Below are 25,233 nucleotides of genomic sequence, written 5' to 3'. Positions count from 1 at the left end.
ACACTTACCATCATACTTACTGAAATTTGGTTGACTGCGAATGAGAGTAGTTGATGTTGCGGATTGTTGGTTGGTGGCACGTGAGGCGGGGGAAGCTAAAGAGAGGTGCTGGTATCTAAGATGAATGGCCTCCTTTTCTCTTTGGTGCTCGAGTAACATATGTTCTCAATTGAGCTCTCGTTGGTGCTCCCATGCGGCGAGTTCAGCTTGACGTCGGTCTTCGTCGATCTTGCGTTGGGCTTTTCTCATAGTCCCGTCTTTCTGCTTTTTCTTGTTGTTTTCTTGCTTCTGCTTCTGCTTTTGCTTTTTCTTCTCTCCGTCTTGCCTCGTCTTCTCTTCTTTGTTGTTCCATTTGAAAGAAGAGGGAGATGTAGTCTGGGGCTGCTAGAGGCGGAGAAGGACGTGCTGCTGTTGCCTCCAAGAGTTGGAGACGTTCCATGAGCAGCTGGTTCTGAGCTCTAAGAAGAGCTATGGTGTCTTTTGTAGTCGAAAGAGCAAGGTCTCCTTCGGGGGAGACGTCTTCCGGCTGATGAGTACTCTCCTCTGTAGACATGATGCTGAAGTCAATGGTCGTGCTGGAACGCAATCTGACCATCCAAGGATGCCCTCACGCTAGGATATGGTGTGTGTGGACAAGATGAATTTGATACCAATGTAACATACAGCGGAAGTATTCGTATTGGAGGATCCTGTCACACTGAGAACTGTTCACCGTATGGGGTCCCGACTTACCCACTGAAGGGCCTTCTATCCCGTTACCGAGATAGTATTTGCTTTATTATCTCTGAAGAGACTGACTGTGTGACTGACGATAAGCCAAACGCAAGACCTCTAAAGACCGAGAGTTGGGCTGAACTCTACACAACTGTAGAAGCACCAATGATGTCCAATCTCGAGCCTATGCACTCTTCCCAATGGAATGAGGGAAGGATGCAAAGTTGAGGCGGAGAGAGGGGCTGTTTGGGATTGTTCTGGACTGTGTATGAATGTTGTAAATGAGTATGAATGCTGCGTTTTACCTTCACCAAGTGGCTGGAGCAAAACGATGAGTAGATGAATGCTGAAAACTGTATGGATGCAGAAAACACAAGGTTGGATGTTGGTTGAATGCTGAAACTGCTGCGTTTTGCTGATGCAGGGGCTGAATGCTCATGCGTTGATGCGCCTAGGGCTGTAGGAGGAAAACTATGAGGGCTGGAAACTGCAATCGCTTTATGCTCCTTGTGCTGAAGGCTCCAAGCGTTGAATGCTCTATGCTGAATATGATGAATGAAATAATGAATATGATGCTGATCTATTTATATGGACCAAAGGAGCCAGTCGGCTGACTACAAAGTTGGCCGGCTGCTCATGTCCACAATAAATGCATAAAAATTATGGAAAAATTACCATAAAATTCATAGTAAATATACTAATAAATACTACATGATATTTGAGGTTTCTACATGGTCTAAATGCTATGAATGAATGATGTGCAATATGCAAACCCTAAGGTTTCTATTGACTGTACATGCATGAATGCGTCTCTTCAAGTGGGTTAAGGGACGTAGACTGACTGACTGACTTGCTATGGCTAAGAATGACCTGCGTAGCTTGTGCCTGACTTATCCTGGATTGAGGATTACAATGGGGTCACGACGTACGACAAATATCATTCTGAATGACAAATATCATTCTGAATGGTACTAACATCGTTACAATGTTGCGCTGATGCTGATGAGTCAGTTTGTCACCATGCACTGTAGTGCAGAGTGCATGTGACAGGATACAAACCATCACGAACGTGGGGTGGTAGAAGATCAATCATGGCCATCCATTTAGCTCGCTATTTGAGCTAGAAGATCAATTTGATCTCGCCATGCCAGCTAGAGCCACAACTACTACAACATGTTGACGTTGATGCTGATGAGTCAGTTTGTCACCATGCACTGTAGTGCAGAGTGCATGTGACAGGATACAAACCATCACGAACGTGGGGTGGTAGAAGATCAATCATGGCCATCCATTTAGCTCGCTATTTGAGCTAGAAGATCAATTTGATCTCGCCATGCCAGCCAGAGCCACAACTACTACAACATGTTGACGTTGATGGATAGAAAATCTGATTCCATCTCTAGGAAAGGTTCCTTGTAATCCTTTTGCTCTTGTGAATGCACAAATAATACTCTCATTGCCTCAAAGTTTCACTTCGGACGAACCACTTTACAAATTTGCTCAAATACACTTGAGACAAAGATAAGCTTCCACTTCCCCTTTTCAAGGGCATCAAATGACTTAACTTCACCAAACGAAACTTTTGTACTTAAGATAGATATGACTGTGCACCTTTTTAGATCAACCTCAAGCTCGGCGTGTCTAAGTCGTCCATGTATAACCGAGAACAGCAACATTAATCCCCATGATTGTTCAAGGATCTTAGCATGCCTCACATTGTGTATGGGACCATGTGAAATCAGAAATATGTCTAGCACATCTTGTGTTAGATCATTGATGACATGCAGGTGTTCATGATCCCCACCGATTGTAACAAGTGTCACTAGCTTGTCCTTTAGTTCTGCTGCTCTCCCGAGCTGAGGCTCAGACAACATCCACTCAATCTCTATGATTATCTTTTGACATTGTTTTACAAGACTATCTGCCGCAAGGATTTTAATTTGTTCCCTTACCATGGCCAAATACACATGAAGTATAGACACACATCATGATTTCTACATTCTTCATGCAAAAAGCTGCAAGCTCATAGAATTTTCACGTAAGAAAGTGATTATTCTGTTCTATGAGCAACTTGCACAACCTTTCATTTATTGCACCAAGTCTCCTGTTCATGGTTTCTACATATTTAAGCTTCTCGGCTTTTACCTTATATTGCAAGGCCTTGTTTTTCCCTTTAAATTTTGAAAACCTAATCTTTAAGTTGCGTACATCGTTACCCAACACATCATTTTTTACCCTCACTTTTAAACAAATAGTCCAAAACTAATACTGATGCTTTCTACTTTTATGCAAGAAGGTAGCAAACCATGTTTAATGGCTGCAACAGTTTCACTCTTGATGTCTAACCACACACTTAACAATTTACTGGATCTGAAAGAGAATCTTGAATTCTCCTCATGTGAACATAGTTGCTATGTGCATCTATAGCGATTGCCTCCATGCATCTTGCAGCATGTGTGGCATCTACACTATTGCTGCTAATATGAAATGAATTCTTACATTGTTTCATCACATCTTACCCATGGAGGAGGAAGATGGTTAAGATAAGCATCTGATGAGATATGTGCCTGTAGAGAAATTCAAAATACCCACAGGTTGTCAACAACCTGTTGAAGAACCAGGGGCAACAGAGTTAATTAATTCATCGCTCCCCTTCTGCAAAATATGGTGAATAACTAGGCATAGCTGTAGATTGTTGAAAGATTACAACTTCTTTTTTCAATGTCTTGAGAGATGTAGACTATACAAGGTGTATTACATGCTGCTTAGTTAACGAAACATAGCTGAGAATTTTGTTTGTGAAATCGAGACATACGCGCGCACTCAGGACACTGTTTCCTTCGCAGAGATGATGATGGTATAGAAACAAAAAAATAGAGAGTGGTTAATCTTGAGCCCGTTTTGAAATTAATCTTTGCCACGTGGACGTAATCGCTTTTTGGCTTGCCTTTAGGAAAGCCTTAGCGTTTGTTTTGATTTTGTGAGGCTTTTCATTGCAAATTTTGTTTGCTTTTTCTTATTTCATATGTGGAAATCTTTTTATAGGTTCTAAAATCTTCGGAATTGATTCTCTAACCAAAGTTTTCTCATGTTCTTTGTTAGGTTTATTCTAAAATAGCTATATTTAATACTCATGAGTGAAGGTAAGAGGAGGAGATGATGGAAGGGAAGGGGAGGAGATGATGATGATCAGAAAAAATATTTAATGCTTGTGAGTGAAGGGAAGAGAGGGAGATGAATGTGTTAAGAAATTAAAACTCATATTTGATTTTTCATGATTTATTTATTTTATAATATTTTCCCTAGGCAAGCCTCAGTGAAAAAGGGTTTTCACCTTTTCTCTCTTGTTAACAGAGAAACCAAATTATTTACATCCATCAAACTTTAAGGGTAAGCTTGACAACCTCATGAATGTGAGAACAAACTGACTATTGTTAAAGGTGAAGCAAAATAATGTCCATTTATTGCAGCTTGACCCAGGGTGTTGTGATCCTCTTTGACCTGTAAAAAGAAATTGAGATGCAAGTTCTTACTTTGGGTTACGACCGATAGAATCACAACACCCTGGGTCAAGCTGCAATAAATGGACATTATTTTGCTTCACCTTTAACAATAGTCAGCTTGTTCTCACATTCATTAGAATCACCCAAAAGCTGTTATTGGTGAGACAAGTGAGAAAATAATGGGGAGACAATCAGAGCTCTCACCTCCTTGTTGTGTCATGGAGACTCCGAGATTGCTGGTGCCTTCACACTCCTTTTCTAGTTACTGCTGCTTATACAAGATAAGTTGATATTCCTTGGGTACTGGAGTCTCCTCCAAAAGTTTGTAAGGCATCATTTTGCTAATTGCATTGCTTGAATAGAATTAAGTTTTTCTTGACAAAAAAGTCATCCCCGGTAGCATAACTTCCAAGGACTTGCAAATATGGCATGTTTATGTATTTTATGGGGAGATTGTTACCTACCCTTTCATGCCCTGTAGGATTGGTCAAAATATGCTCTTATAAGAGTTCAGCAATTTCAATATCTTCGTTTTACGATCATGGTTGGCAAAGGCCTGTTACGTGACGATTTGTAAATCGGAAGAAGTTACCTATGACTTGGTGTGTTGTGGTGGATGTTGGGATACTATGGGCACTTTGTTTATGTTATCCCATGGGCACCAGAGTTTTTCCCCCTAGATTTGATAGGGCCATTTTGAGACCTCACTAGCCCCCTAATGCATTGCTCAGAGCACATGGTGCTCTGATACCATAAAAGAGATTAGGGTTCAGTAGAATGCATACTAACAAACAATGGTGCAATAGAAAATGCAATCAAAACAAAATGGAGAGAAACAAGAATTATATAACTCTACAAGAAAGAGGTACAATCTAAAGGCACTGTCTGCCCATGCATTCTTGAGTAGAGTTTTGATAGTGATCTACACAGAATCTAGATGGAGGATTACCGGAGTTCAGAGGATACGAGTTTTCAATATCATAGGATACGTTGGGAGCTCCCTGACTAGCTTATATGTGGTGGGACAATTACATTGCAACTACCCACATACTTGAACAAGGCGCACCACCAAATCATGGATTTTGACTATATATAAGTCATACCATTGGGCTGGTAACCTTGACTACCTCTATCCCATGTGGCCATGAGCCAATCATCAATGGTCACACATAGACCCTTTCTAGTGTCCCAAATGGATACATAACAAGGTTTTGTTGAGATATGTGCAATCATATGTGAGTGCATAAAGATACGTGCAATCATATGTGAGTGCATAAGGTGCAAGCATGAGTGAGAGAAAATTCCATTATGGAAGTGGAATGCAAGAATGTGGGAACTATGTAAGTTGAAGGGTGGAGACTAGACAGCATACAAGTATCTAAAGTGATCACAACCATTTAAGGTGGCTCCAAAAATGCTCTCCCCCATATGTGAAAGACCGGCTAGGAGGCGTGTTCACACACACACTTAAGTCACCTCAAAATTTTCCACATGGTAGCAGAGCCTCCTTTCTCTGGCCATGGGCGGGACAAGCCGACTGGTGCATTGAAGCTCGGTTGGTGGGACCGCTGTGTAGAGCTCAGACTAATTGAAGCATGACATGTGCCGGGAATGCTCGCTGAAGCTCACGCTCTCCCCCCTGCTCGTGCTACCTGCAGGCCCTCCCCCCATTCCCGCCCTCGCGTTTGCTTCCCCCCGGCTTGCCCTCGCGTTTGCCCCCCCTCCCCCGCCTGGCTGTCCTGCGCGCCCCAGCGCTGTAGCGCCCGCCGTCCCCTGCCCCTGCTCCTCTCCTTCGCACCCTCCCTCCCTTCTTCAGCGCCCCGCCCCCCTTTTCGCCAGCCGTCGCTCTATCTTCCCCCCCACCCCCTTTTTCACGCTGCTTCCGCCTCCCCCCCGTCGGGGTTTTTTTGTCTTCGCCGCCTTACCCTCCCTCCCCTTTTTTCTGTTTTTTCCGTCCCCTAGGGTTTTCTTTTTGCCTTCTGCCTTCCCCCTCCGTCCTTTGTGTGCAGCTCGGTTCTTGCAGGACTCTCCGCATTCGCTCCACCTTCGACATAGCTTCAGACTTTGATGGAGGCTCCTCCCGCCCCACCTCAGAGGGACTCTCCCGCAACCCCCTCGTCCGCCCCTAAGGATACCCCCATCAGGCTTTCTCTTTCCCCAGAAGAGGAAGCAAGCCTCGCCACAGAGGTGGAACGCCTCTAGGCACATTCCACCATCTGCCGTATAGTCGGCACTCGCTTGAGCGCCTTCAAGAGCAGCAGCCTGCATGTGAGTGGGTGGCGTCCCAGCTGAGCCAGGCACGCCAGGAGGTTAGAGAGGCAGAGGAGCAGAGACATGAGTTTTACTATCGTCGCCAGGACTCTCAGTGGACGCAGCTTGATGATAGAGTGACAAGAGTTTTTTGAGATTACTGGACCCCGCCATGCTCGAGCAGGAGTCCGTCAGCTTGGGAGGCCGGATGGATCGGTAGCTACTGAGCCCGGGGAGATCAGAGCCATTGCCATTGGGTTCTATAGAGGCCTGCTTTCAGCAGAGCCAGCCACTGAGGCTCGGGATGCTTGCAGACAGACTGTGTGGGCCCATGTGCAGAGGAGGGTCACAGATTGTATGCGTACAGTTCTGGGTGAGCCTCTTTCAGAGGTTGAGCTTGCAAAGGCCTTGAGTTTGAGGATCCAGCCCTTCCTGGGGGAGTTGATTCATGCTACCCAGACAGGATTCATCAAGGAGCGTAGTATCCTTGACAACATTTTCACCTTCTGGGAGGCGACGGCCCGAGCTAGATTTCTTGGTGAGGACTTGGTCGTGATGCTTCTCGATTTTGAGAAGGCATACGATAGAGTCGATTGGGGTTTCTTAGAGGGCACTATGCTTCGCCTGGGCTTTGAGCCAGGTTGGATTAGAGGGGTGGCGGCTCTGTATTCCACAGCTCGTAGCCAGGTGTTGATTGAAGGAGGACGGGGGCCGAGTTTTGAGCTGACCAGATCAGTCCGTCAGGGGTGTCCTCTTGCCCCGTTTCTTTTTCTCTTCTTTGCTGAGGCTATGAGCATGTATTTGACGGCAGAGGAGGTTGGTTTGAGAGGACTCCAGCTCCCAGTCCGGGGAAGGGACCTGCTCGATGCTGAGTTTGTTGATGACACGTTGTGTATGTGGTGTTGTGTTATATATCTCCAACACAAGCTTCCTTCACAATAATATATGTACACATTGTGTATGTGTTGTTGTGTTATATATCTCAAACACAAGCTTCTCTTCTCTTCTCTTCTTCCCACTCAATCTTTTTCCCATCGTGCAGATGCCCTATCTGTTTCATTCTTTTTCTCAAAATAGAAAAGCAAATAAGCTATTTACAAGAGATGAGACAACTTATCACTGTTTACTTAACTTATCACTAAAAACTATCAACTAAGCATAGTTTACACCCACAGTTGCAGGAATGACTAGAAAACATGTTCTTGGATTTTTGCAATACAAATTTTCCATAAAAGATTTTTGATCAAATTTTAGAAAGATAAAAATAGGTCTAAAATATCATCCTTGTAACGATGGAGAGACCAAGTGCCCACACATCCTTGTATAGAGAGATCAAAGTAATGGATTGTCATCAAGTCCATTAACTCTCATGCTCTCCCCAATCATCACCATAATAATCTAACAAAGAATCATCAACTAGCAAAATAGTGAGAACCATGATATCACACATAAATAAACAGTAAACTAAGACATATGAAAAAACTGTGAAATGCAAGCATGTGCATACTAACAAATGATAAAACTACAAGCTAGACCATGATGTAACAAAGTCATGTAGGCAAACAGAGATACATATATAGAAAGAATGGAATCATGCACGTGACGTGCATGTTGTGTGCTAACCAACTATGAAACTACCTCAAAGTGTCCCATGTGCCAAATCTATCTGAAGTGTAAGTTCTTAAAAGACATAAGATGGTATTATTCATAGCCTTGGTTTGACCATTTGATTCATGATGGGAAGAAGAACTAAAGTCTATCTATGTGCCTAGATTTCTAAAAAATGTGGTCCAAAAGGCATTACAGAACTTTGAATCTTGATCAGAAATGATAGACTCCGGCATAACATGATGTACATGAGGAACAAGTTATGCTTTGAAGATTGGTCAACTATGGTCTAGATCATATCATGTTTTGAACGATTGGTCAGAAGTCACATGATAAAGTCCATTGAAACGTGTTGCCATAGTCCTTCAAGTATAGGTAAAGAGGCATTAGAAGTGGGATTTTGAGACCCTCTTATAAAATAGCTAGATAGAGCTTGTGGGTGGCATGGGATACCCCCTCTTATGTGGTAACCAGGTAAAGCATGACAATGGCCTGAGAAGCCCCCTCTTGATTGATATCTTTGGAAATTTGGTTATCCTCTGAGATATATTGGTGGTATAGTTAATAGCCCTTTTTTATTGCTTTGATACTGAAGATAATGGCTTGGAAAAGAATCCCGTTGAGAATGTTGCCTTAGGAATTGAGAATAGGCTTTTTGATAGTCTTTTGGGTATCTTTGATAAACTTTCTTTCGTGAATAACGAGGACCATGATAGCCTTGAGAATAGCCATGATGAGGATTACTTTGATAGCCTTGTGGTGCATAGTGATAAGACACTCCACCTCCTTGGTGTAATGGATAGCCATAGTAAAACAATTGATGGACGTGATATAACATGCACGTTCTTAAAAGGTGAATTTGGGCATGTTCCTAGATTCATCTAGGTATATATATATATATATATGCAAATGGGGCATGGTAACTTTGATAGCTTGGTTGGCAGCTCAAAAAGCTTGATGGATAGCTTGGAATACTTGGTTGAGAGCCTTGTTGTTGACACCTTGAACACTTTGTTGCTTGATGAAGGCCTTTCTTTGAACAGCTTGATAATGGTTGCAATGCTTGTGATGCAGAGGTTGGAAGAATTTTATTTGGGCCTTTGAGGAACTTTTTGTTTAGAGGATAATATGGAATGGGGCGGCCACAAAAATGCAAAAGTGATAATGTTGTTTAATGTGCAATGTCGTTCAAATTCTTTATGTTGGTCATGGTCAACTTGTGATTGACACTCTAAGTAGTTGATGTGATCTTGAATTGTAGATGGAATGGGATGTGGTGTCACATGCATACAACTAGTAACACTACAATTGCTCGATGCCAAAATTTCCAGATTCCAAAATAAAAACAAATACATGCACATGACATGCATGTTGGTGAAATGCTTTTGAAAACTTGGGGCTTGTCACCCCCCCACACCTAGTTGCAAAAGTCAAAGTAGTACAAAGAACCTTAAGTTAGGCCAATGGAATTTGTACGTCAAGTGTTAAGGATCCAAAGGAGACAAATTATTCCTCCAATTGCACTTGATGTTTCACAATTTTACTTAGTGAATGCTTGCGAAATATATCAATGTATGCATGACATGTTGGAGCATTTAAGAACTTCTCGCAAGTTGTCTTCTAGCTTCTTGTGTGCTATTAGACCTTTGATGCGAGATAATTGCACTTATTTTCCCAATACTTGAGCCACATGAGATGTCTTTCTAGTGTGAGGGCTTTGAAGGTCTTTTGGAATTACAAGTTTGAAGTCTTTTCGACGGGTTAGGGAAGGTGGAAATCGGGCTCGGAAAAGATCCGGAACAGGGTCTCCTCTAATCAATCCTGAACAAGTGTCCCTAAGATCTCGAAGTTTTAATCTTACGTAATGTCATGTGATCAATTCTTCAATATTCTTAGGATTTTCGCACATTGTTTCTAGTTCGGAGAGAGACACGATCGCCTCTCCCTTCTCCAAAATCAATAGATACTGCTCCCTCACCTTAGAGGTAAATTTTGCCATATACCCAGCCCTAACCATGGGAAGGTTTCAAATTTGAGCAAATCTTTGAGGAGGAAATGAATCTATCCATGTATTCCAACTATGAATAAGAATCAATCAGAGTTCTTTCAATTTTTCTTACGAAAACGGAAAGGCCATCTATTTACTACTGCACTTTGCGATTAACAACATTAAAAAGACAAAGCGAAGGTAGTGCGACTTGAAGGACTTTTCAATTCCCATGCATATGGAGAAGAGAGAAAAAGGGAAAAAATCAACCAGACTTAGAAGTTGTTGAAAGGAATATTTGAGCTTGATTCTTTCGGGCTTCTCCCAGAGATCTTTCCTGTTAACGCAACTATTATTTTGCCCATTCATGTACTTAATTAAGGCCCTTGGATGGCCAATATCTCATGATGTACAACTTTTATAGTACCTTTGCATGACACTTATTAATGTCCTCAAAATTGCCTTGTTAATCCAAAATGGGATTAACATCCCCCCTACCTAATGTCGAAAGACCTGGTCGTCGAACTCATGAGACGATAGAAGTTATGGCGTGATTGAAGATTTTTGAGGGTTCTTCTAAATGCTGAGTGTGATCTCTAGAACCCGGTGTTGACCATGTCCTCGAATGTGACATGCATGTAGGCAGGAAGACACCTTAGGTGATGATAGTAGTACATCATGCCTCTGTCAGAGGGAAGTTGATTCATGTCAAACTGCAGTTGCTCAACATCATACCCATCATACTATTCCTTGGGTTGATCGATTAAGACCACGAGCAATTTTAAGAGTCTAACACTGGCCACTTTTGCTGGGTCCGGGATACGGCGCCATGCCTGTATCCAATTTAGCATCTGCTTTCTTTGTTCCCTTATGTCTGTAAATGTAGCTGTCACATGAAGATTGGGAAGTTATAACAGACGTGTGAATCTTGCTGTTTGGCCTCTTAAAATTCTAGAGGTGTTTATCTCCTCTTTCGTGGCATGTACAAGGGATCAACTCGTTGAGCTGGTGGCGTACATTCTGGAATTGTGAAGAACTCCTTTCTCTAGTCTGGCTGTATGCCAAAATCTTCTAGCCTGGGGTGTGCATCATCTGTAATAATTGTTATATACCTCTCTTGTGTGGACTGGGTGAGTCTTCCTCCACGTGCGGAAGCAATAACTGATCAATGATCATAAATGCCACCATTTTTATTTTCAATAGGTCAGCCAATTGTGGATTGACTAACTTGGTGTGCCTTGGTCTCTAGCCAAAGGTAGCAATTCTTCTAATTTCGGGTGAGGTGCTCGGAGAGGGTATGGTACATGATGTTGCTTTGTTGGTGTGACATCTGAGTAGGCCTCAGGTAGGATCCGCCTAGTTGGTTCAAATAGTGTTATTTTCATTATCACTTTGAACATCAGTTTTGGCTTTAGTAGTGGATTGCTAGCTCTTATGAATCCTTCGTACTTTGCACCAGAACAAGGACTTGAGAATAGTATCATTAGTAAAAGCTTCAATGGTGTCTTGTGGGAGAGTATAACATACCTCCTAAGTTTGTCGTGGGGGAGATGGGTCAGGTGCTGGTACCTCCTCAGGGGTGAGAGTGTTAGTGGGAAATTATAAAGGTTGAGAAGGGAGAGTAGAGAAAATACAGTCTGCTCTTGAGACTTGTCAGTAGGTGGAGCATTAGGATACGGATTAAGTAATTTACTGGCTACATTAGAATGCACGGGACGGGGTAAGTAGGGTTAGATGATGAATTGGATGTCTCTTCCTGACCACGGCCTAAGCTTGGGGGTGGGTGGCTAGGTTTGTGGAGTTTCATAAAATCTTGGAGCTTAGTGACATCCTTAGAACTTATGTTAGGATATTCAATATGTGTTTTATCAAAAGTGTAGAGGACATTGGTTAACACGGATTCTAAATGTTTGTAGATATTATGATATAGTTTTAGAATACGAAAAGGGTGATATAAGGAAGATTCACATAAGTTTAAGTGTTGGTGAGTATTGTATACTTCTAGCCATCCATGGCTTATAATCCATTGATAAGTTTGTGCTACTACCTCATAGTTGGTCGGTGTTTTGGGAATATCATTTTGGAACAAATCGGTCTAATTTTTTGACACTGTCGTCCAGGATTTCAGAGTTCTGGAGGAGCACCCGACACCAACTACGAAGGCTTAGCAAAATTGGGTGCAAGGGATAAAAGTAAATATCATGTGGATTAGTTAATACTACATCCCCCCGAAAAATTCCCATAATGATAGTGGGATCAGCATCACATTCAGTATTTTGCTTAATAAGTGTTAGTTTTCCTAGGCTTAGGTCCTCACCAATATTTATATCATATTGAAGCAATGAGAGGGTTAGTGTAGACAAGAAAAGAGTAAGAGTTTGAGGAGGGGCTCAAGGAGTTATTGGCAATTGACCTATCTCCGAGGCTCCCTCAAGGAGTAGGCACATTTCATCTGTAGGTTCTTGTCTTTGACTTTGGTCTTATATGGCGGCCAGTTGACGTTCCAGTTCTTGGATACGGGAGTTCTTGGTGTGCCAAGGAGGTTTGATATGGTTGTTTCTCTGACCATTCTGGAAGCATCCAGCTCCTCAAAGGGCCTTGTTGCTTCTTCTTGCGCACGTTTGGCGGTAGTCTCCCTTCCTTGAGCCTCTGTGATTATTTGAAGTCTTTCGGCAATCTTTGACTGTCTTGTAGCTATTGGGTGACTTGTGCCATTACTTTTTGGTGTGCAATGATCATTCTCTACATCTCAGCTTGATTGGTGTTAATGGTGTCATTAAGCGCTCTAACTTTCTTTGCATTTATCTCGTTGTTCTGTTCTCTTTCTTGTTGTAAGTGGGTCACTCTTCTCTCTGCTTCCTTCAGACTTAAGGGCAGCGTTTGGATCTAGCCTTGTAGCTCTTCTTCTTTGGCTAGGGAAGTGTGCTGGAGCTCTTGTACTTGTTGGGCATGGATGGCTGCTAGCTCTTGGTTATGGGTGACTTCCTTCTGAAGTTGCTCTTTAGCCTACTCTAGTTGCGCTTTCAAATCCGTATTCTCTTTAATTCTTTGCACAATAGTTTGGCTCAGCACCAAATTATTGTTTTCTAGCGCTTGGTACCTGGCCTCTTGCTCCTTGGCTACCTTTAAACTCTTCATGATCACATCCCTATGGGTGGTCTCTGTCAATATCAGGTGTTCTTGCAAGGTTTGTACTTGGTTGTTTGACTCTTGAACTTGCTTCTAGAGTGTGGCATTACGATCATGAAGCATATGTATGTATCATGAGGAGATGTCATCCAGTCCTTCCACAGTTTCCTGAAAGAATTTTTCATAGTCCAGATTATGTAGGAATGATGTCTCTGGTATCACCTCTTTGTCCTCCAAACGCCTCCTTTTGTTTGGATTGGGTGTATTCTCAGTCCTTGGCCTTTTACCTGTATCGAATGGTGCTGCTGTGACTTGCATTGGGAGCGCTGTTGCTTCTTCAAGTTCATGGGTTTCTTCCGCTGGCACTACTTCTGCTTGAGTCTTGGCTGTAGCCCCGCATTTGTGTCTAACATAGTAGAATTCTTTAGGGGGGATAGGTTTTTGAAGATTAACTGAGCTGGTCTTTGGGGAGGAGTGCTTTGCTATGCTTCTTCTTGTGTGGCCTCGCTGTTGACAGTGGCTTCTTGTTGCTCTAGTACTTCTTGGTACGACTTGATTTCATGTGCGAGCTCAGCCTCAATTCTGTGTGTTTCTTTGGCCACATCTGGCATTACACCTCTCATGTTTCTTTCAATCTTCTTTTTTCTTGCTCTCTTGATCTCCTTCATTATCGCCTTAGTCTCCATGAGGACAGCTTGTCTCTCTTGCATTTCTGTAGCAGTCAGCGCTGGTTGCTCTATGAGGAGTGCCAATTGCATTTACTCTACTGGTTCTCGTTCTAGAAGGGGCCTCCGAGCCACATGGTTTAGTCCATGTGTCATCAGGTACGGGTTGCATATTTTTGATTGATGGGCCTTAAGGTAGTCTTCCATCTTCCTGTGGATGTAATATTCCGAGTGCTCTTCCTTTTCTTCATGTACCTTGCGATTCGGTTCAGTTTGCACCCTATTATACCTGTCCACCCCACTGGCTTCACTTACATGATTAATGACATCGCCCGCATGCCTTTTTTGTGGCTTCATCCTTGATGTTCTCGTATTCAGCTCCATTAGAGTTGTAGGAGCTCTTCTTCAACATGGCATCTAGGGGCATCTTCTCAAAGGCATGTGCATGTGTCTTGACTAGTGGTGGGAACTGCAGAGCCTCACGTATCAAATCTTTTGTGATTGGTACTTGTTCTGTGGTACCATCTGCTTTTGTTACTGTCTCCTCTTGGTGGCTTTGTCATACGTTGTTAGGAGTTTTTTGAGTGTGGTTTTCTTATATATGTATATATAGATGCATGTTCATATAGCACAGGGATGTCCATCATGAGATTAATATGCCCATCATCTTAAGTTTGAAAATATGGTTATAATTGGGAGCTCTATCTCTTGGTTATCAAGTATAGCATGCTGATGCCTAATGCAGGGCTTTGATTCAGTGGGTTGTCTCAGCATGACGTAGTATCGTGAAATATATTGATCTCAGCAATGCAATGTCATTGGAAAGTGGCAAGTTACTACATACTGATGCAGATATGTTGGTTAGAAACACTTTAGTGTGCATTTGAACAGCATGCTGCAATTTTGGACCTTGACAAGAACACTTATTTCTTTGGTGTGTATGATGGTCATGGAGGGAAGGTAGTATCAAGGTTTTGTGCAAAGCATCTTCATGCTCAAGTTTTGCAAAATGAGGCATATACTAAAGGCAACCTAGCTCAAAATCTTGAAAAGGCATTTTTTAAGAATGGATGACAAGGAGTGGGCGCACGTGGAGTTTGAAGCAAACAAAGAAATATTCAAACACAAGGATGGCGGGTGTGGTGGTTGCCAAATGCAGGGCGTAGATTGAGGAGTTGCCCGATATCGCCAGAGGAATTCTAAAAAACTCAAAAAGAAAAATAAAAAAGGAGCGGCTGGTAGCAAGGTTGGGAGAGTATTGCTGCCGACGGAGCAGTGTTTGTGTGTTTGGTGTTGAGGTGCAGCTAAAACAGAACGTGTGGCGGCTCTGCAGGAAGGATGGTCGTGGCCATCGCAGCTCATGTATGAGGTCGCTACAGTAGTGGATGATCCTGGTTGTGTTGAGACGGTTGAAAAAGTTATTGCTCTCCAGCAAAGGGAACACGACGATGGCAGTAGGGCTGTTGCGGCTAGTGTCTGAGGGCAGCTCGAGGGATGAGGTGATGATGTTCTGAGAGAGGGATCAGTTGTCATGTTGGGATGCACCTTGTAGTAGCGGAGCAGAGTGGTGTTGTTTTGTTGGGCTGCTGCTCTCAGCCTATATGTTGCCAAGTTGAATGAGGGATGGTTGTGTGTTGGTATCTTGTGTGTGTTGATTTGAAGGTTAAGGCGTGATTGACGTGTTTGGTGGTGTAGTCCACGGGCTTAACCTTCAAATCAACACACTTTGTGCCAGCCTTCGATTACCTCATCATGCACACGGTGAGAGCATATGTGTTTGCTGGGTGTTTACTTTGACTATGGTGCCTCTGTTTTGTGCTAGTAGTTCCAAGGTTGGGGGAGTGGGAAGCTATACAGGCGTGTTTTCTTGTCTTTTTTTCACTCCACAGCTTTTTGGTGCCTCCATTGAGGAGAGCCAAGTGTTTTTCTTTGCCTACAAGGGTGTATGTCCCATAGGAGAGAGACTCGTACCGCTTCTTTTGGCAGGGATTGTTACAAATTTTCATGATGTGGTCCTATCCAGAATTTCATGGTAGGAAGGATGAAGATATGTTTAACTTTTTGGAGCAAATGGAGTTGGCATGCATTAGCAATCATGTTACATATGAACAGCAGGATTTGAAGCTAATAAAGATTTTTTTGAAGGAAGATGCTCGAAGCTGGCTTAAAGATTTTGAAGCATAGGATGCGGCATATGAGCTACATGGTGTTTTGACCTTAGACAGGTTGAAAGAAGGCCTTTTGGAGCATTTTCAGCAACAAGCAGAGGAGCTTGGTGTGCTTTGGCGGGAATTGAGCATCTTGAAGCAGGTCTATGAGCAATCACTGGATGATTTTGTGAAGGTATTTACATGTCTATGGAGTAAGTGGCGTACGACATTGAAGCAGGAAGTTCCTCCTATGTTTCTGAAGAAGAGCTTGTTTATTGATGGTTTGCTACCCCATTTGAAGGTTAGGGTTGAGTTGAAGAATCCCAAGTCATTTGATGATGCGGTTAGGGTTGCTAGGGAAAAGGAAGGCAAGATTTTGAAGCAGATGGAGATGGGTATTTATCCGTATAAAGGTGTTGTATCTACAAGGAATATGCATGTAAATTTGGTTGAGATGGATAAGAGTCCTATGCAAAGTTTGATTAGACAGGAGCCTCAAAGGCCTATGCAGGTGCAAAGGGGGATGTTTTATGTGCCTTCTGATTTTTTTCCAAAGTCTTTAAAGCATGTGAATGTGGATGAAAAGCAGGTGAAGGAGCAAAGTGAAGATGTGTGTTTGATGAATGATGTGGATGTAGCTAAGGTTTTCCCTATTGATGTTGCGATTGAAACTAAGGATGTGCATGTTGAAAAGCAGGATGAGGAATCTGGTTTGAGACTTTTGCCAGATGAGGAGTTGCCAGTGGATTCTTCTTTGGATTAGAACGTCATGGCTGTGCATGACAGTGATTTGGAATGCTCTTTTGGAAATCATTTGCATTCGGATCTGGATGACATGCATGCACATGGAAGCAAAGAGGATGATGCCTTGGGATTGGCTGATGATAAGAAGGAAGAGGAGTTGAATACAGAATGCTTTAAGGATGATTCTTTGCCAGATTCTACAAGGGAGGAGGATGGGGTAGAGACTTGTGATGAAGTGAAGACGGTTTGCAATGCGGATGTGGAGAGCATGGAGGAAGATCCTATTGTTATGGATTTTCTTGGACAGCTTGATGGTGGTATGGTACCTGCGATGAATGATGTGGATGTTTTTCCATTTGATGCATTATGTGCTGGGGAGTCTTTGGATGATGATACCAGGGGGGTTGGAAACACTCAAGAAGATATGCATGTAGATTGGGCTGATAAAGAGCGTTGTGATGTGAGTATTGTGCTTGAGGATGATATGTGGGTAGTTGTTGCTAGCCTTGAACAGGAGCCAAAGATAGACATGGATGCAAATATGGTTGAGAATGTAACTAAGGCTTCTTTGTGTGTTGCTGAAATGCTAAAGACAAAGTCCAAGGATGACAAGGATTCTGAACCAGTTGAGTTATACGGTTGTGGAGAGATACCTATTTTACAAGAGTTGGAAGTGCTTGTGGACACTGCTGTTGGAAAGGATGTGGATTTTTGTGTGCATAAAGGTCAAAATGTTGGAACTTGGCCTTCACTGGTATTGATGAATTGGATGCTAGATGTTGCAATGCCACAGGTTTTGAAGACAAGGAGGTTTGTTGTGGGTGAAGTGTTCTTTCATGGTTTATTTGAAGAGCGATGAGGGTGATGTTGCATGGTCAGAGTCTGTGAATGCTTATCAAATGGACGAAAATGATTTTGTGGCACATATGGTTAACGTTTGGCATGTAGTGATGCAGCCATTGTTTTTCACAGATGTTGGGAAATGGGATGGTGAGTTACAGCAGGTTCCTTTTGATCCTGGTGGATAGCTATTGGACTTTATCTTTTTGTTGCTGAGCATATTTCCACGTCTTTATATATTCTACACAGTTTTGTGTGTCGATGTTCAGCGGGAGAACCTGTGCCATCCTACTGAGGCCCACCTTCTCCAGTTGGTCTTTCACTTTAGCATCTTCCAGAATCTGGAGACACTCCGGGCTATGATATTGCAAGGCCACCTTTCCATGTGCTGTTTGGATCTCCTTGCTCTGCTGATGATGGCACCATGGAAAGCTTGGGCGTATAGTCCCATGTAGTTCATCTTCACGCCTTGTGTTGGTCTCTTCTTTTGGCTTATCGGGGATCTCGTCGCACGGGCCTGTGTTACTATGGGGGTCTCTGTGGCTTCTGGGTCTGAGGTCGACACATCTATACATGGAAACATGATCAATCAATAGACTGGTGGGGCATGTGCCACCCCTTGTTGTCGCCTCTCTTTTTTTAATTTAAACAATGGTAAGAAGGTTAATTGTGATGTGAAGGGTGTTAATTGTGTGAGCAACAAATGAGGTATGTTAGCTGTGGTATATTGTGAAAGTGCAGGTGTTAAAGCCGTGAAAGTGCAGGTCGTGGAGGGATAATCCCATGTAGTTGTTAAGTGCACATTGTGTACTTTTGCGTTGGTGGTTTCAAGCTGTGGTTAATCTAAGGCTACCCATGTCTCATATGAGATTAGGTTATGACTTGATCCCGTATCTACCAATGCAATGCTCGTTGCATGACATTTAGCCGTAGAGAGTTCCACCCTGAGTGGTGTTGGCTCAATGTTTAGTTCCTCTTTGTCTAGGAGAGTTAGTGAAACCATATTCATGTGCAACATTCTCTTCTGGAGTATCTATTTGGCTTTGGCCTTTGCCTTAGCCTCTTTTTGAGCTTGCTAGATTTTTTCTTTTGCGAGCTTCTTCCGTTGTTTTAAGAGATGTTCTTGCAAGAGCATCTCTTGGGTCAGTGGTCTCATTGACATAACCCTCCATCTGTATGCCCTCAATTGTCTCAATTCTAACCAATCCCTGAGGTGTGATCTCAGACACTCAAAAGGGTCCTAGGTCTTTGTACTTGAGTTTCTTTTTTCTAGTGCTCCCTACACCATACATGAGGACAAGGTCCCCCGTTTCCAGTTCCTTTTGTTTTAAGGTTTTGTCGAACCAATGTTTTCTTCATAGTTTTTTGACCATGAGTCCATGCAATGCAATAAGTCTAGTCTCGTCAAGCTTCTCTGAATCGATTAGCCTTTTCACTAATGCATTCTTTGTCAGTTGTTCTTGCATTGTAATCCTTAAGGTTGGAACTGGGTATTTCATAGGCATTATTACCTCAACACCATAAGCTAGACAGAAGGGAGTGTATCCCGTCGCTGCCTTATATGATGTTCGGTATGCCCGTAAGACTGCTGTGTGTTAGCTTATGCTCCCAGTCCGTTCGACTCATTAGGGAGGCAATACATGGCCAACCTGGCATGGTGAGACCCATGTGAACATACACTTGGAAAAAAGCACCCGATGAATAATGGCCAATGAATAATGGGTGGTGGGGGCGATGCAGCATGCAGTGGTGAACCCCATATGAAAAACCGATAGTAAGCAAACGAGAGCCAGCCAGGTTTGGCAGCGCGCAGGGCAGAGCATGCATTGTCGGCTGTGAACTTACATTGGACATTAGGGGTGCTTGCAGAGATGCCGTCCTCTTCCTGAGAAGAGGGGACGTACTCCTCCTGAAGATCTGCACTCGACACCTCGTTCAAGTCCATTGGGTAGCACGGAGCAGACAAGGGTGACAGTTGTGCTAAGCAAGAAGTTGAGGAATAGGGAGTAGCGGTTACAGGCTGTATCAACGACGGGGAAGCAGGTCAGGCTTGTGTGTAGGAGCACGCAGCAGACCCTGGGGAGAAAGAAAAGCGCAGAGAGAAGTCAGAACAAAAGAAAGGGGAAGCTGGTCGGGATGGTGTGTAGGAGCACGCAGCAAACCCTGGGGAGAAACAAGAGCGCACAAAAAAACGAAGGGGAAACAAAAGCAAGGCGAAGAGAGGAAATGGAGCTCATCGCTTGTATGAAGTCTCTAAGAGTTAATTCACACACATTGAAAGTGTGGAAGTCTCTAACAAGCCAAAGTTCACATGCAAGGAAAAATTTCGGAGTTTTAATGAGATTGGAAGACCAAGTTAACACACATGCAAGAGAGCCCATGAAGGAAGGAGATCGCACAGTGTGGCAAAGCTGGACACACAAGTTGAAACCAAAAAAAGTAACTGCGTGTAGTAGAAGTGATCAGCAAGAGTGAAGCCAACTCATGATTGAAGGGGAGTGTTGAAATATGAGGTGCAAGCATGAGTGTGAGAAGAAATCCCAGCCGCAAGTGGAATGCAAGAATGTGGGAAGCATATAAGTTGAAGGGTGGAGAGCACAGAAGCATCTAAAGTGATCACCACCTTTTAAGGTGGGTGCAAGTGTTCTCCCCTATGTGTGAAAGGGTGACAGGTTAGGAGGCATGTTCACACACACACACACACTCGAGTCACTTCATAGGTCTAACATCCCCAACATGGATTCTCGTCATAATGGGAGCCTACAAACAAAGGACACTATGGAGCATTAGTGGTGACTACCTAACAAGCTTGCATTGAGGAATGGTATGTGCTGTTTTTTCACATGGGAAATAAGGTCTATCTATAAACATTGTGTCTGTGGTGTTGTGTTATATATCTCCAACACAAGCTTCCTTCACAATAATATCTGTACACATTGTGTATGTGTTGTTGTGTTATATATCTCCAACACAAGCTTCTTTTCTCTTTTCTTCTCACTCCTTCTTTTTCCCATCATGCAGGATGCCCTATCTGTTTCATTCTTTATCTCAAAACAGAAAAGCAAATAAGCTATTTACAAGAGATGAGACAACTTATCACTGTTTACTTAACTTATCACTAAAAACATATCAACAACTAAGCATAGTTCACACCCACAGTTGCAGGAATGACTAGAAAACATGTTCTTGGATTTTTGCAATACAAATTTTCCATAAAAGATTTTTGATCAAATTTTAGAAAAATAAAAATAGCTCTAAAATATCATCCTTGTAACGATGGGGAGACCAAGTGCCCACACATCCTTGTATAGAGAGATCAAAGTAATGGATTGTCATCAAGTCCATTAATTCTCATGATCTCCCCAATCATTCACCATAATAATCTAACAAAGAATCATCAACTAGCAAAATAGTGAGAACCATGATGTCATACATAAATAAACAGTAAACTGAGACTAATGAAAGAACTGGGAAATGCTAGCAAGCGCATACTAACAAATGATAAAACTACAAGCTAGACCATGATGTAACAGAGTTATAGGCAAACACAGATACATGTATCGAAAGAACGGAATCATGCACGTGACGTGCATGTCGTGTGCTAACCAACAACTATGAAACTACCTAAAAGTGTCCCATGTGCCAAATCTATCTGAAGTGTAAGTTTTTAAAAGACGTAAGATGGTAATATTCATAGCCTTGGTTTGACCATTTGATTCATGATGGGAAGAAGAAGTAAAGTCTATCTATGTGCCTAGATTCCTAAAAAATGTGGTCCAAAAGGCATTACAGAACTTTGAATCTTGATTCAGAAATCATAGACTCTGGCATAACATGATGTGCATGAGGAACAAGTTTTGCTTTGAATGTCTTCTTACAGGCAGTAAAGCATGCATGCTTTCTAAAATGGTCAACTATGGTCTAGATCATATCATGTTTTGAACGAGTGGTCAGAAGTCCATTGAAACGTGTTGCCATAGTCCTTCAAGTATAGGTAAAGGCATTAGAAGTGGGATTTTGAGACCCTCTTATAAAATAGCTAGATGGAGCTTGTGCGTGGCATGAGATACCCCCTCTTATATGTGGTAACCAGGTAAAGCATGACAGTGGCCTGAGAAGCCCCCTCTTGATTGATATCTTTGGAAATTTGATTATCCTCTGAGATATATTGGTGGTATAGTTAATAGCCCTTTTTTATTGCTTTGATACTGAAGATAATGGCTTGGAAAAGAATCCCGTTGAGAATGTTGCCTTAGGAATTGAGAGTAGGCTTTTTGATAGTCTTTTGGGTATCTTTGATAAAATTTCTTTCGTGAATAGCCATGATGATGATTACTTTGATAGCCTTTGTGGTGTAGTGATAAGACACTCCACCAAAACCCTTTGCAACAATTCTAGCTTTGTATCGCTCAACATTGCCATCCTCTTTAAGTGTGAGCTTGTAAACCCATTTCATACTAATAGCCTTCTTACCAAGAGGCAAGTCTACCGAATCTCATATATCATTTTTGAGTATCGAATCATACTTAGATTGCATAGCACTCATCCAATTTTCAGATTCCTTGCTTCATCAAAGGAGACAAGTTCCTCTTTATTACATAAACTGATAATAAGAGCATAACCTGCATCAACATGAGATGCACGATGAGAACTTGCATGTGTTCTTCTAGGCAAAGGAGTGACGAATTTGTTATCACTTAGTGTTTGCACTAGCCATTTTGGCATACTTTTTGACTCCACAATTTCCTTTATTTTCTCATTAAATGCATTATCCACATTTGTCTTATCAATAAGCTGATCTGTGGGCTGCAAAACATACTGATTTGTAACTTGTGTGGGTTGATTTTTAGCATTCCTTGGATTATCCAAATGCTCTATATCAATGTGTCTTGCATTGAACAATGGAAGGAGAGTGTCGAATATGTCATGAGAACATACATTTTGCTATTTTTTACATGAAAGCAAGGGCTGAATTGCATCTTCCACAAATACATCTCTACTCACAAGAATTCGCTTGGTAGCAGGATGATAAAGACGGCAATCCTTTTTTTCGAACGTATCCCACAAAAATACATTTAACAGCCTTATCATCAAGCTTGCTATGTAGTTGGGCTTAGGCACAAGTGCATAAGTAAGACAACAAAAAATGCAAAAGTGAGCTATAGAGAGATTTTTGCCATTCCAAGCTTCAGAAGGCGTAATTGTATGCAAAGCCTTTGTAGGATACCTGTACAAAACATATGTTGTGCACATGACTGCTTCTAGCTAGAAAGCATGAGATAACTCTTGACTTTTGACTATACAACATGCCATTTCAATGAGAGACCCATTTTTACGTTCAGCTACACCATTTTTACGTTTAGCTACACCGTTTTGCTGAGGTGTGTAGGGCACATTACATTGGTGTTTTATCCCATTATCAGTCATGTATGCATGAAACTCCCTTGATTAGTATGCAAGGTACCAATCTTACATGCAAAATCAGTTTGAACCATAGCAGCAAAGTGCGTAAAGCAGATAAAAACCTTTGATTACTATTTTAATGGATATACCTAGGTATGTTTGAAATAATTATCAATGAATGTGATAAAATAGATGTAGCTTCCAATAGATGGTGTCCTTATAGAACCACATACATCACTGTGTATAAGTTGTAATTTTTGGACGGCTCTAACTGAACCATCTTTGGGAAATGATGCTCGTCACATTTTTCCCATAATTTTACCCTCATAACATGTTTGATAGGGGCTTCAAGATGTGGTAGCTCAGACACCATGTCATGTTTATGCAAACACAGTAAACTGCCAAAGTTCAAGTGACCAAAGCGGGCATACCAGAACTTAGTATCACCCATTGTCTTTGTGGCAAAAATTATACATATAGCATGCCTTTGTCTTTTATATGCCTCTAGCCTATAAAGGCCATGAGGCAAAGTACCAGTATAGTAACAATTGTCTTGCCATCATTGTGATCATGAACAATACATCTATCATCCTCAAACTAAACCACTAAGCCAACCTTAGTAATGGCAGAGATAGATAACAAGTTTTTCTTGATCCCTGGTACATATAATACATCTGAAAGCGTGATTGTTTTCCCATTTGCAGAAGTGAGATAAATTTTACCAACTTCTTTTACAAGATATAAGGAGTTGTTTGCACGTGTTATAGTGTTTCCCTGTAGATCAGATTCATGTGATGAGAACAAACTACGCTGAGAAGTAATGTGCTTATTAGCACCACCGTCAAAATACCAGACATGTACATCTATTAACAGCCATGCATACATCCTTATGCGAAGGTTCATAATTGCATTGCACAATGAAAGCCCAATCATCATGTGCATGGTTTACAAATTCTTTGTTTTCTGCATTAGATGCTGATGCATTAGCGTCGCCCCTGAGTCTTTCTATTTCTCCTTCTCCAACCATTTTCTACATTCATTAATGTAGTGACCAGGTTTCCTACAATATTTGCATTTTCTCTTTTTCTTTGGCTTATTACCTTCCTTTTGCAGGATTGCTCGATGACTCCGATTTTGGCTTGTAGCTACCATGAGGAAAGGATTTATCTTTGCCTCTTTGTTGACTGGCAGCAGGCAAAAGCTTGATCTCCTGTACACATGACATATCTGTTTTGCATGGATTGCTCTTCTTGACAAGAGCATGGAAAAAAACTCCTCAAACTTCAAGGCATTTGGATTGCCTTTCATCATGAGTCTGATGGTAGAAGCAAAACCTTGCTACGAGTTTGGAAATGTATTCAAGACAATAGGCACCTTAAAATCCTTAATTTTTGTAAGGAAACTGTCCATGGATTCTCCCTCATCCATATGCTCTGACTCTAATTGCTTACGTATATAAGCAACATGTGCTTCATTATGTACTTGGTACAATGACAAGTGCATCCCAAGCATGTTTAACAGTCCTACATGACTGAATGTGAGGAAGGATACTCCTCTTAACTGACAAAGCAAGCAACGCATATGCTTGCGCATCTCTTTCATCCCACTTTGTTTGTTCTTGTGTAGGAGGTATGCTATGCTCTGTGGTAATGAACCATGTGAAACTGAGTTCGTGTCTGCAGATGTGCCTTCTACATCATCATGTTCATCCGAAGAACTAGGACATTTCTCAAATGCTGATCATAATGTTCCATAGCCCTTTAGCTACCAATACATGCATCATATAGGACCATAACGGGTAGTTATGGTCCTATATAGGACCATAACGGGTAGTTATATAGGACCATAGCGCTTTAGCTACCAATACATGCATCATATAGGACCATAACGGGTAGTTATTCTCGTCAGGTTTATCCTCAGTAGTGGATAACATCCGAAAGTAATTACGCAACCCGTAAAGTGTTGAGTGCTCTTTGATGCAACTAAGGTGGCTTCTAAGAAGGTCGCCAACAATGGAGACCTACAAGTTATATGAAAGAAATGTAGAGTATAGTGAGTAGAAATTTTACTCATAAGATGTAGAGGTCCATGTTGCTGAAGTGAAGCTCGTAAATGCTATCTCATGTATCTGCACACTCGCCTGCAGTAGATTTGACAAAACTACTCCAGAATCCGATGAAGAATAGTGCAAATTCGATCGTCGAAGATGTTTGTAGAAAACCCATAACCGTGTGAACAAC

The 25,233-nt window shown here is 42.1% G+C and overlaps 1 protein-coding gene across 4 annotated transcripts in view; it reads left to right on the top strand.

Annotated features, from left to right (window-relative positions):
* Positions 1 to 4,052, top strand: part of LOC147609848 (uncharacterized) — a 100,123-nt gene extending 96,071 nt beyond the window's left edge. For all 4 annotated transcript variants that reach the window (XM_086787022.1, XM_086787026.1, XM_086787025.1 and 1 more), the window contains exon 8: positions 3,817 to 4,052. The gene's annotated coding sequence lies outside the window, so the exon portion shown is untranslated. The remainder of the gene's footprint in view (positions 1 to 3,816) is intronic.
* The last annotated feature ends 21,181 nt before the right edge of the window (positions 4,053 to 25,233 follow it).

The sequence above is a fragment of the Cibotium barometz genome, chromosome 50 (genome assembly GCF_041138505.1).
Source record: "Cibotium barometz isolate CiBa-2024 chromosome 50, ASM4113850v1, whole genome shotgun sequence".
In the NCBI taxonomy this organism is placed as follows: Eukaryota; Viridiplantae; Streptophyta; class Polypodiopsida; order Cyatheales; family Cibotiaceae; genus Cibotium; species Cibotium barometz.
The sequence above is the reverse complement of the archived record's forward strand: the minus strand, read 5'-3'. Positions and strand labels throughout refer to the sequence as shown.